This window comes from Sodiomyces alcalophilus (genome assembly GCF_042370955.1).
Source record: "Sodiomyces alcalophilus JCM 7366 unplaced genomic scaffold ACRALscaffold_3, whole genome shotgun sequence".
Lineage (NCBI taxonomy): Eukaryota > Fungi > Ascomycota > Sordariomycetes > Glomerellales > Plectosphaerellaceae > Sodiomyces > Sodiomyces alcalophilus.
In genome coordinates this window covers 3,896,964-3,910,396 of record NW_027263534.1, presented here as the reverse complement: position 1 = coordinate 3,910,396, position 13,433 = coordinate 3,896,964, and positions in this window count along the sequence as shown.

Sequence of the window (13,433 nt, the reverse complement as noted above, 5' to 3'; positions counted from 1 at the left end):
GCTCGTCACAGGTCCGTATTATAATAAGATAATGGCAGACCCATCGGTATATAGTCGGGCCGATAGCCGCGCACGGACTACCGATCCAAACCTATCTCTATGCGTACGTTAAGGGATTAGTTTAATCCCTTAAGTTAACGTCTTAGTTTAAGTTAGCGCTTAGTTAGCGAATATACTACGACCACTCTACGATACTAAGTTATTAAGCCTTTTCTAAAATATCTTTTCCTTAATTAAAGTCTACGGACTTTCCTTTTATTATAATTCTTTCACTTCTATACCTTTAAGATAGTTAGGCCGAAGATACCACTAAGAAGGACTCGAGGAACGAGTATCCCCCCGGGGAGAGCTAGCGAAGCGGACGCCGGGTAGGGGGCGCCCGTTATACCTAAACTAATAATAACGGTGCCCGAGCAGGGACCGGATAAAAATAAGGGGTCCACGGATACGCCGGTTACGCTTAGTCCTAAAGGTAGTAGTTCGTAAGTTTATTAGCGATCTATCGCTAGCCCCTTAACGTTAACGTAAAAGGCGTTAATTACGATATTTTCGTAGTATCTTTAGTAATAAAACGAGATTAACCGAGTAACTATAAAGAAGCTTACTAAATAACTAGCGCCCCGGCGCGATTATAAAGAACCGCCGGTATATAATTATAAGCTAATTAGATAGTTATTTATAGTTATAGAAATCGATAATTAGTTAGTAGCGATTAAGGCTAGGAACCAGTTTAGGCCTAGTACCCTAATACTATAGTAGATCGAATAAGCTTTAACGAAGCTCGAGTATACCTTCTAGATATCCCAGAGGCACTATACTAGGAAGATCGCTAACCCGAATTAGGACGACTTTATAGCGTTTATTCGGTAAGAGTATTTATCCCGTGATATATAATAGTATTATTACTATAAGGAACTTTATAAGCTATAAATAACCGGCGATATAACGCTGATAAAGCTATTCGAATAGTAGGATAACCTATATAGGCTATTAGGCTAGGAGATAAGCAGAAGCGAAGAGTATACGTATAACTATCTTAATCGATTACCTCTACGTATTAAGGATAAGATATAAGAGCGGAAGGCTAAATTAGATAAGGCCGTGATGCTGGCTTAAGAGGCATAGCTATTCTAGGATACGAGTCCTATTAAGAAGGCGAGTAGTAAGTAATCGGATACTAGTTATAAAAGGACTTTATCGAACTTCTAGTGTTTAGATAGTCGCTTAAGCCGGGTAAGCACTCCGGCGATTAGTCGGCGTACGCCCGCCGAGCCAGGTAAGACGGACTCGAAAGGGGCGCCCTTAACGGGTTAAAAGATATCGGGCTTAGGCCCAGAGCCTTCGTAAGCGTAGCCTAGCACGGGTGCCTTTATAGGCGAGTACTATAACTACCGTAAAAAGGGCTACCGTTCTAAGGACTGTTATAGTAATAAGGAACGACGGATAACCGATAATAGGGCGGCGAAGGCTTATGCCCGTGTTAGTAATATACACGCTATATATAATAACCTCGATAATAATATTCGGGTTAGAAAACTCTATTTATTAGGAAATAAGTCGGCGTAGACGGGGGGGGGCCGAACCTACGCCTAATAACCGGCCGGCGATTATAGTTAGCGAAATGGCGAGGTCTATAGTAATAGTGATCCGCTACGGAAAGGAGATTAAGTTTAGCGTGGATTTAGATACCTATATATAAGTGGATATTATTAGCCCGGTGTTAGTAGAACGCCTAGGGTTAAAACCGGTTTTAGAGGTTAAGACTCTAGAAATTAAAGGCTACGATAATAGCCCGGTAAGGGTCTACGGAGTATACGGCTTAGCTTTCTATCTACTAGATATAGAAGGATAGCCACGCCTATTAGAAAGGGTCTTCCTATATACGGATCGACCTAAGGGTACTAGATAATTACTATTCTCGAATAATAGTATAGGTTAGGAGGGTATTATAATTAATATAACTTATTAAATATTTATTTATAGGCCGATCTTTATTATAGACCCCGAGCTATAGGCTCGCGAGGTTATCGAAAAGCGGGCGAAGGCGTATATTATATATATCGCTACCGCTACTATTATTATACCGGGGACGCCGGATATAACTATTCCGTTTATAAATAACGATAAGGTGATATACGGACTAGTCGTCGAGCTACTACCGGAAATCGCCGACTACCAGGGCGTGTTTTCGGAGCAGGCCGCGAAGGAGCCGCACTTATTAAAGGACGCCGAATACATAATCAACTTATAAGACGGAAAGGAACCGCTATTCGGGCCGTTATATCCCTTATATCGAGCCTAGCTAGAGGAGCTAAAGAACTATATCGGTAAAAGGATAGCGAGCGGTCGTATCTAATAGTCGATAAGCCTTATAGGCTTACTAGTGCTATTCGTGCCTAAGAAGGATAGTAGCTTACGACCCTATATCGATTATTAAGGGTTAAACGCTATAACGATTAAGAATAGGTACTATTTACCCTTAGTCGGCGAGCTATTAGATAGGCTTACCGGGGTAAAGTACTTTTCTAAGGTGGATATCTAAGATACCTATTATAAGATCCAGATTAAGAAGGAGAACCGCTAGAAGATAGCGTTTAGAACGTGGTATAGCTATTACGAGTATATAGTTATATTATTCGGGCTATTAAATACTCCGGCTACCTTTTAGGCGTATAGTTACTAAGCGCTTGCCGGTTTACTAAATATATATTATATCGCTTACCTAGACGATATCCTTATATATTCTATATTAAGGGAATAATATATAAAGGACCTAAAAAAGGTCTTAGATCGGCTATATAGGGCCTAGCTATATATAAAGCTATTAAAGTACGAATTCTATTATATAAGCGGCTAGTTATAGGTTAATCGCACTAAGTAAGGCCGAATAATTATATTAGCTAGAATTAAGGAGAGGAAAGGAAAAGGTCTATAGAGAAGTGCAGGATTTACTAGGTTTATACGAATCCGCGGTAAGGGTAGCGCGAGGGCCGAGTATCGGATCTATATACTAATTAGCGGTTCCGGCCTTATGCCGGAACTATACTTTTAAGGGGTTAACCCGTGATATTACCCCCCTCCTCCCCCCCTCGGGGCCGTAAAAACTAAGCGCTGAGTCCGTTTTTTCCTGTACGCGTCGCGAGGGAGGCGTGTATCCTCCTTTATATCGGGTATATTCGAGTCGCGCGGCGTTCGCGGCCACTTTACTCCTAAGTCGCTAACGTCCCGCGTTACGCTAAGCGCCTGCCCTTTATATTAAAACGCCCGGTTACTCCTTTTTCTTTATTTATAAACTATTATAATAAATAGCTTTATAGGCTTTTATTATATTCCGTAGTCCGATATTATAGTATAAGCGTAATTCTACCCGGTTTTTGATTTATAGTTAATTCTTCTTTTATAAGCCTATAACGTTATTTTAGTAATAAGCTTTATCGCTTATTCCGTGCTTAGGGCTATACTATTCTCCGCTAACTCACGGCGTAGTCGTTCCGTACTTATAGTCTTTTTATTAATTTAATAAATAACGTCCTTCTAACTATTTAATTAACTATTATAAGTCTCCCGATAAGTCCTTATATCGATGCTATTAGATCACGGCTAATAGAGTGCGTTTAGATATCCGCTCCTTACCGTAGCGCCTATTATACCCGTAAGGGCACCGTTAAAGAGTAGCCGGTTACCGGCGACGTTATATCCCCCCCTCCCCCCGCCCCTAATAAAAAAGAATATTATTAATCGGTTAAAAGCATAGCCGAGGAGGCCCTCGCTATTATAGTGAATACCGGTAAGTGTCCGGCTAAAAAGAAGGTTCGTGATAAGGCCTAGTATTTCGCTATAAGGATCTTATTAACTCTCTGGTAGGCTAGCACGCTTAGTAAGCGACCGTGTAGCCCGACCTATCCCCCTAGCCGTTATCGTGATAATTTCTACTACCCCTACGCTAATCGTATAGCGGGTATTAAAATAAAATTTAACTAAACGTGTTATAACTAATCTAGGCCTAGCGCCGCCTAAAAGAAGCCTAAGTATTATAAGTACGCTATAGGATCTTATACATGCCGACTAATAAGTTCCTTACGATTTATAGGCTAAGTAGTCGTAACTAACCTCTTTAGCTTCCCCTAGGCGCCGCTAAATTCGTTTATCCTATAGCCGCCACGGGTCGCGCTATACGCGATAATCTAGACGATAATAATATAAGTATCCCTAAGCCTTTTACTATGTCGCCGCTAACTCTAGTCTAGCTCCGCGAGGCTTTTAAGTTAGCCCGCGGTAACTACTACGCCTTACTATCTAAGGAACCCCCTGTTACCGCCTTTACCACTACTAACGCCGCCTCCGCCTCCGCCCCCGTTAATAATAGCCAGGGTCTCCGCCGCGAGGTAAAGGCCCTCCGCTAGGAGGTTTAAGGCTAGGGCGCTATAATAACGCGCCTCTTAAAGGGTATTCTCGCCGCCCTCTAAGGAGGTAGTAACCCTATTACCGGTAATAGTAATAATAATAATAAGGGCGGTTTAGGCGGTAATACCGCTAACTAAAATCCTTTATAAAGGCATTATCTACCTTTTTAGGAACCGGTAAGGGGGGCCGGTAAATTCCCCCCCTTTAATTAACTTATAACTAACGGTTATCCTCCCCTTATTTTAGGTCCCCTTATCTTCGCGTATACTTTATAGTATAGTCTTATAAAGGCCTATTATTCGTGTTAGCCGGGCCGTATTCTGCTTCGAAAATATCTAACGCTATAGTATCCTTTACGGCGTCTAATAGTTCCTAAGTAGGTTCTACGTATCTAGCCTAGCGCACTAATACTTTATATTATATACCGCGACCTCGCCGCTTATTCCGTGTATATAAAATGCTTTCTACCTCCTACTCTTTATTACTATAAAGGGAGTCCCGGATCGGTTCGGGCTATAAGTCGGTTACGACTTATCTAGGGAGGGGGTTATAGCTAGCTTATTTTAGAATATCGATATAAAAGCGGGGATATATTCCTAAGGGTATATATAACTCGACGATATAGGAGTTAATTACTTTTATTACCCTATACTTTTAGTATAGCTAGCTTAGCTTTTTTAAAGGTCTAGGCGTGGAATAGTTAGCTATAAAAAGCTAGGCGAGGTCTTTTACTTTAAAGCGTTTAGCTAAGAGTCGCTATTTATTCGCGGATTCCTTATCCTATAGTTACTTCGAGGCTATAGCTGCTTATACAAATTCTATAGCTCCCTATAAGCGACTTAATAGGTTATAAGCGGCGGCTTCCTTCGGGAATACGGGTATTAGGTCGTGGATTTAGATAGGGTTAATATGGAACCCGTATTCTAAGAAAAAAGGGCTTAGCTAGGTTATACAGCTCTTCCTGCTATTAAGCAATAACTACGCGGCGGGTAATAAGCGACCCTAGTTATCCTAGGAATAGTATATAAAGGTATAAAAGTAGGCCTAGATATCTTAGTTTAGATTTTCGGGCCTTTTATTAGTTTAGAGGTGGTAGGCTACACTAAGTCGTTACTTAATCTTTATAAGTATATAAAAGTATCGCTAGAACGTCTTAGTCTAGTTCGAGCCCTAGTTATTAACGATTAAGAGGGGTATACCATAGAACCTAAAATAGTAGGTTAGGAAGCGTTCCGTATAGGCTTCTGCTTTTATTATTTTTATAGCTTTTAAGGTTACTAATTTCGTTAATTAGTCTATAATTACCTATAAGTAACGCGCCCTACTCTCGCTAGTAGGTAATAGGTCCGTTATAAAGTCTATCGCGAGGTGGCTATGGATTCGCTCCGGTATAGGCAGTGGTTTTAATAGTCCACGCTTCGTGTTCTATTATTAGTTACCTCCGTTATAAGGGTTATAGTTATAGATAAACTTCCGTATATCCTTATTTATACCGGGCTAGAAGAATTATCGGGCTATTATAGCGATTATATTTTCCTTACCCGGGTAACCGCTAATAGTAAAGTCGTGGATCGCCTATACTAAGCGTCCCCTTAGCGGCGAGTCTTCTCCGGAGCTCGGAACCTAAAAACGATCCCGGAAGGTTATATATCCTACGGGGTTAAGGGAATATTCCGCGATCTATAGCTATGGTCTAAGGGATAGGTTAAAGCTATAAGCTCTTATAGTGATCGCGGCGAGGACCCCTTAATATTAGAGGTCGGTCGCTATAGTCCTATCCTAAAGTCGTTAAAGGTCTTTATTTACTTCGAATACACGCTTAACGGATATTTTCCGTATCGTCGGCCCGGGGATCGTTTTTAGGATCGCGGAGTTAGGTATTAATTAAATTACCCGTCCCTATTCCTAGTCGTCTAAGCTATCCTTCGGGGCGTCCTATTTATAACGGGAGAGCGTATCTACCGCGAAGTTCTTAGTACCTTACTAGTACTTTAGTATAAAGTTAAACTAAGCTAATTCTCTGGCCTAACGACTTTGCCTTTCGGTAAAGGACCGTTTAGTTATAAAGTACTTAAGGGCCTTATAGTCCGATAATATTACTAATTACTTATAACTAGTTAGTTCTACCTTCTAGGCAAGTATATATAGCTTATAATTACTAATATCTCCTTATTATAAATAGGGTAATTATACTCCGCCGGAGTAAGCTTACGCGAGTAATACGCGACTACGTAGCGATATCCTAATTCGTTTACCTAGGATAGGATACCGCCTAACGCGTAGCCTAAATAGTTAGTCTTTAATATAGTCTTATAGTCTGGGTTCTATAACTATAGAACGGGCTTTATCTAGAAGAGTCGTTTTAGCTCCCTAAAGACGGCGTTTTCTTCGGCCCCCTACCTAAAGAGCCGATCTTTCTTCGTTAATACTAAGAGGGGTGCCGTGATACCCGCGAAGTCGTAAATAAATATCCGGTAGTAGTTCGCGAATCCTAGGAAACTTTATACTCCCTTTACTAAGGTAAGGGCCTCTTAGTCGCGGATAGCCTGTAACTTCTAGGGGTTATAAGATACTCCCTTATCCACTATAATAATAAAGCCTAGATATTTTACTATTATTATACTAAACTTATACTTAGCTAGGTCTAGGTTTAGGCCGGTATCTATAAGCCTATATAATACTAGCCGGACCTTCGCCTTATAGTCCTTATAAGATCTACTTAAGTAGATTAGGATATTATTAATATAAGCTATAATAAAGTCGTTAAGGAACTCCTATAAGGTTTAGTTAATATAGCGTTAAAAGGTAACGGGTACGCCGCTTAGTCTAAAGGGGTATACTAGGCACTTAAAGAGACTAAAGCGTATTCTAAAGGCCGTTTTAGTCTTATACCCGGGGGCTATACGGATCTTATAAAAGGCGGCGACTATATTAAGCTTCGTGAACCACTTAGCGCTAGCTAAGTTATATAGGGTCTTAGTGATTAGAGGGAGGGGGTAGCGATCCCGCTAGATAATCGCGTTTAGGGCTTTATAATTATAATAAAAGCGTAGTCCGCCTCCTGGCTTCTTCACGAATAAGACCGGCGCGGCGGCCGCTAAGCTACTAGCTTATATAAATCCCTTATCTATTAGGTCGTTAAGCGTCTTCTAAAGCATTAGTAACTCTTCCTTTAATATACCGTAAAGGGGCCCCTATAACAGGGTCGGCTTAAGCCTATCGGGACCTTGCTTTAGGGTGATTTCGTGATTAACGCCTAGTCGGTAAGGGGGTAAATCGTTAGCCTTATTAGGCGCGAAGAGGTCGCCGAACCCTTATAGTATATTCGTAGGGATATAGTCCCGAGGGTGTATTAATTCCTTTTTACGGAGGGCCTTATCGATATCTTATATACTAACGGCCCGGATTAAGGCGTTAAACTCGTCTCTTTCTTTTCCCTTTAATGCCCTTTTTATTTATCGTATTATGGCTATAAATACCGATCCCGAGACTAGCCTTACCTCGCGGATCGCTTGTATATCGGCTAGTTCTTCCTCGCCTACTAGTCGTAGGTTAATATTAGCGACTCCGTGGTATAGCCTATAATTCTTCGTATAATATATAATATCGTTATATTCTAGCCACGGTGTTCCTAGGAATATATCATAATCTAGTCCTTTTATTATATAGGCGAAGACTTATTATATATAGCCGCTAATCTTAAGCTTAAACGCGGCGATCCCGGCGCTAGTAGCCGGCTTAGATATATCTAAGAATCCTTTTAGTAGTCGTCTCCTCTTATTAACTAATAATAACTAAAGTCTTTAGGCAAAGGGTTTATTTATAGTAGCGTAATAGTTATAACCTATATCTATAAAAGTATATATATATCTTTTATTTACTTGCGTTAATATTAGGGCTAAGTCGCCGCTAGCTAGGTATTTAAACGCCTCCTACTCCCGCCGTAAAGCGGCTATCGGCTTTAACGCCCGTTTTTGTATTAGAGCTATTCCTTTCCTAACTCTTTATTATCTAAACCGTCTAAACTCGCGGCGATATTAGTATCCCCGGCCTATACCTTCGCTACGCGGGCGCCCTTAGCCTTACCCTTATCCCGGGACTTATAGTTTATACGGATATATCCCTTCTTCCTATAACCCTAGTACTCCTGGTTATCGCGAGGTCGGTTTATAGTCGTATCGGGCCGGACCTAATTAATCCCGCTTATCGTAATATCTCCGGCAGTATCGGTCTCTTAGTTCCGGGTTCGGTTCGGTATATAAGTATTCCGGCTAGTTAGGCGTAGACCTTTTAGCCTTTAGGCGATACTCTAGACCTTAATAACCTAGCTTATATAGTTATAGGGTAACTTCGTAGTAACTAGGGCGCTATATAGCTTTTAGCTTAGGGCTCCCTTTAGGAAAGTAATCTTCGCTAAGTCTACTTACTCGCTATTACCTGCTTAGGCGATCTGTTTTTTAAATTTTAGTAAGAACTATAAAAAGGTTTACTCCTCGCGGTATTTAAGGGAATATAGCGCGAAGGCTATACGGGGCTATTCGTTCTAGTCCTTATATATACGGTCTAGGTAGGTAAGGAATAACTCGAGGTCGCGGGTACCTCCTAGCCCCCCGGCGGCGTAAAAGGCTAACACCACTTACTAGGCACTCCCTTCTAAGTATAAGTTAATATAGTATTATATTTCGGCTTAGTTATTAAATAAGTGTTTATTTAATAAGAGCTTATCGCGTATTTACTATAACTAGGTAGCGTACTCTATTTGTTTTCCGCTAAACTTTATAGGGTATAGTAGGGGCTTAGTGCGTAGCGGACGTGGTTCTCTTAGCTTCTATAGGACTATAATCTAGGGGGGAGCAGAGGTCGCCGGGGTCGGAGGACCTGTTACCGACTTAGTAGGCGTGTTTATAGGGGCTCCCTCCGAGGGGGGCGCGAGGTTAGGGGTAGGTTACTATAGGGTCTAGACGTTCGGGAGACTATTTATAAGTCGTTAAAGTAGCTCTTATTATTAAGCTATTTATTCCTATAAGGGACCGAGTATCGTATTAATAGCCTTAGTAATCCTTTTATTTATTTATTTAGCTAGCTTAGCGGGGTTTATAGGACCGCCGCCGCCTAACGGCGCGTTCGTATCTAACTCTATACTAACACGGCGCGTGGGGTTTACTAAATTCTAGCTATATAAGCAGCTAGTTATAGGTTAATCGCACTAAGTAAGGCCGAATAATTATATTAGCTAGAATTAAGGAGAGGAAAGGAAAAGGTCTATAGAGAAGTGCAGGATTTACTCGGTTTATTCGAATCCGCGGTAAGGGCAGCGCGAGGTCCGAGCGTCGGATCTACGTGCTAATTAGCGGTTCCGGCCTTATACCGGAACTACACTTTCGAGGGGTTAACCCGTGACATATTATAACCGAGTAAACTTCTTAGGGTTTATAGTAACCTATAAAGGTATCGCGATAGACCCGGAACGCGTATATACGGTCGCTAAGTAGCCGGCACCTAAGTCGTTCCGGGATATCTAAGTTTTTCTTAGTTTTACTAATTTCTATAGGAGGTTTATTAAGGGATACTCTAAAGTTACTACGCCGTTAACTTCCACTCTTAAAATAGAGTTAGGCGAGTAAAAAGAAGGGACCTTTTAAGTTCCCGGATAACGCTAAGCGGGCGTTTAAGTTATTAAAGGTCACTTTCGGGACAGCGACTATTATATAATACTAGAATCTAGTACTGGATATAAGGGTTAAGACGGATACCTCGAATAAAGCTATTTCCGGGATCCTGAGTTAGAAGTACGAGACTAGATAACGACTAATCGCCTACTTCTTGTGGAAGCTTTCCGAGACGGAGTAATAAGAGGGTATAGGATAGTAGGAGCTATTAGCTATAATAAAGAGCCTCGAGTATTAGCGCTAGTATCTTAAAGGCACTGGATAGGCGTTTATAGTACTACTATACTATTAGGCGCTTAAGGGTATACTAAACGCGCCGGCGCGGGACCTTTATAGAAGGCTCGCTAAATAGGTATACCGATTATTATTATTCGACTTCAGGTTTAATACCGTCTAGGTAAGACGAACCCGGTAGACGGCCTATTAAGACGGCCGGATTATATAGTGGATAACACGCTATACGATAATATGCTTCCTACCTTATTATAAAGATTATACCTAGTTAGCGACCTCCTAATAAGCGTCCGTTAACGGATCGCTAGTATCCACCTTACCCTAATAAGTAACGCTGTAAAGATCGTATACGTTTAAGCTACTTAGGTAACGCTACCCGAATATAGGCCTAGTAAATATAAATAGGTATAGACTTTATAGGAGGGGGCCCTGCCTAGCCTAAGAGATAAGGACGGAAAAGGGCTACGACCCTTACGTCTTACCGACGGTACCTAGCGTATTATTATCGCTACTATTACCCGCTCCTAAATATAAGACGTGGGGTATAGGGCGCCTACTTAGTAAAGGGTCGCTAATAAGATATTACCGACGCCCGAGGCCAAGGCTAGGGTTACTATAATACCGGATTAGTATATCCTATATTCTATAGCTAAAGAGCTAGCTAGGAACGAAAGGGTAAGTCGGTATACTATTAGCGAGGAACTAAAAGATTTAGTTAAAGGGCTATAGACTATTAACCCGGATTATATGTCCTTAATTAAGAATATTCGCCGAGAGACCGGAAAAAGAGCGGGGTACTCTCTTAGAGATAAGGATATGCTATTATTTAAGGGACGGTTAGTACTGCCTATATAGGGCGCCCTAAGGGCGGAAGTCCTATAATAGCACCACGATAACCCTAGAGCTAGGTACGTGGGAGCGATTAAGACGCTTAAGCTGATTTTAAGGAAGTTCTACTAGGTGGACTTAGCGGCGGATATTCGCGATTATATCGCCGTATACTCGGTGTGTTAAGGGGTATAGATGCTATAATATAAGCCATATAGTTAGCTATAAACGCTACTATTACCTATATATCCGTTCTAAGAGATTAGTATGGATTTTATTACGGGTTTAGCGCCTATAAAAGGGGTAGATAGGTAAACGTATAACGCTATCCTAGTAATTATTAACCGGTATATAAAATACGCTCTGTTTATTAATATATAGAAGGACCTAATAGCACCCTAACTAGCGGCGCTACTATATAAGGAGATTAAGTGCTGATTCGGTAGCCCGGAGGGTATAGTAACGGACCGGGATAAGTTATTTACTAGTTAGTTTTAGATAACATTCTGCTATAAGCGGGCAAACGCTCGGCGACTATCTACTATATACTATTTATAAACGGATAGTTAAATAGAATAAACGTATTAGTTCCTAATTAGGAATTTATAAATAATCGCCGGCGATACGATAATATAGTAGCCTATTTAGTTATTAGAGGCAGGGTTCGCCTATAATAATAGTAACGTATTCCTTACTTCGTATCTTATTATATAAACCGTAATACAGGTACTATCTATATATAATAGAGTATATCTAACCTAGGGATAATACCCGGGTATAGGGTGTTCGAGAATATATTACGAAACTAGCGGAGGTTCGACGGAAGGTCCATGAATACTAGACATATACCACGGAGTATTAGGCTCGGCACTAGAATAAACGCTACTAACCGTAGTAGTATAAGGTGGGCGATATTATTAGACTATCTATAAAGAACTTCTGACTCTAGTAAGGGTTAAAGCTAGCACCGCGATATATTCGGGTATAGGTAACTAAGAGAATCAGCGAGTAGGCGTATAGGGTTCGCCTTCCTGCGTAGTATATAAGGATACACGATATATTCCCGGTATCCTTATTAAAACCGTGGAAAGACTAAGTGGCTATAGAGCCATCGGCAAAGGATCTCCTGGTTCTAGAGGAGTAAGATAAATAGGAGGTAAAAGATATTATTAGTTATAAAGAAGAATAAGGGAAAACGTTTTATCTTATAAAGTAGGTAGGCTGGCCGATAGAGTATAATCCCTAGGAACCAGAGGACCACCTAAAGAACGCTCTAGGGATCCGGAAGAGGTACTAGGAGTATAAAAGGCATATATATAAGAAGTAGGACGACTACGAGATAGTATAAGGCGCCGAAGGGTTATCGGATATAAATAAAAACTTAATTATAGGTTATAATAACCTTTTCCTTATAGTAACTAGATAAAATAGGGTTAAGCCCTAACTAATTCTAAGATTATAAAACTATTAGAATAAGGTTTAACGCTATTTTAGGCGATTATTACCGGCGAATACTTAGCGAATAAAAAAGAATTTAGTTACTAAAACCATAGAAATTGGTTTTATTACCGATATTAACGGCGGTATTATCGTTATTAGGAGCCGACTCTATAGCGGGAGCACGGCGATAAGGGACGCGGATACGATAGCAAGGGACGTTTTCCTTATCGGAGGACGCGAAATTAGGCGGCGTGTACTTATTATCTCTAAGGGGCGCCGAGGTATTAGTGGCCAACGAAGCGGTAAAAGCTTAGCGGCGAGTAGGACGGCGGGGATAAGCCGTGGCGGGGCGAGTAGCAGGCTTAATAGCCTTATTAAAGCTATCGGCGAAGGGATTATTATCGTTATCGGCGGAGGCGGTATAGCTATAGCGAGTAGCCGCTAAACGACTAGTAAAATAGCGAGCCAGGGCGGGGCGTTAAGGATTATTAACGGTTACTAAGAGGTTAGCGAGTCTATCTAAAAATAAAAACGCCTCGAGGCCTTAAAGGCGGTCTTTATAGGCGAATAGGCAATAACCGTTTATCGCTAAATCCTTAATAAAAAAGATAAGCGACTTAACGTCGCGGAGGTCGCCCTTATAAGGAGCACGGGTTTAGTCTAGTAACGCCGACGCTTTAGCGTTATTAATACGACGAAGACGGTATATAAAGTTAACCGTTATTATAGAATATAAGGATAAGATCTTATCTAAAACTAGTATCTACGACTATTAACTATTAGGAATATAGATAAACGCCTAGAAACCGGAAAAAGAACTTATATCCTTAGCGGTAAGCCTTTTCTTACCGCGGTCTA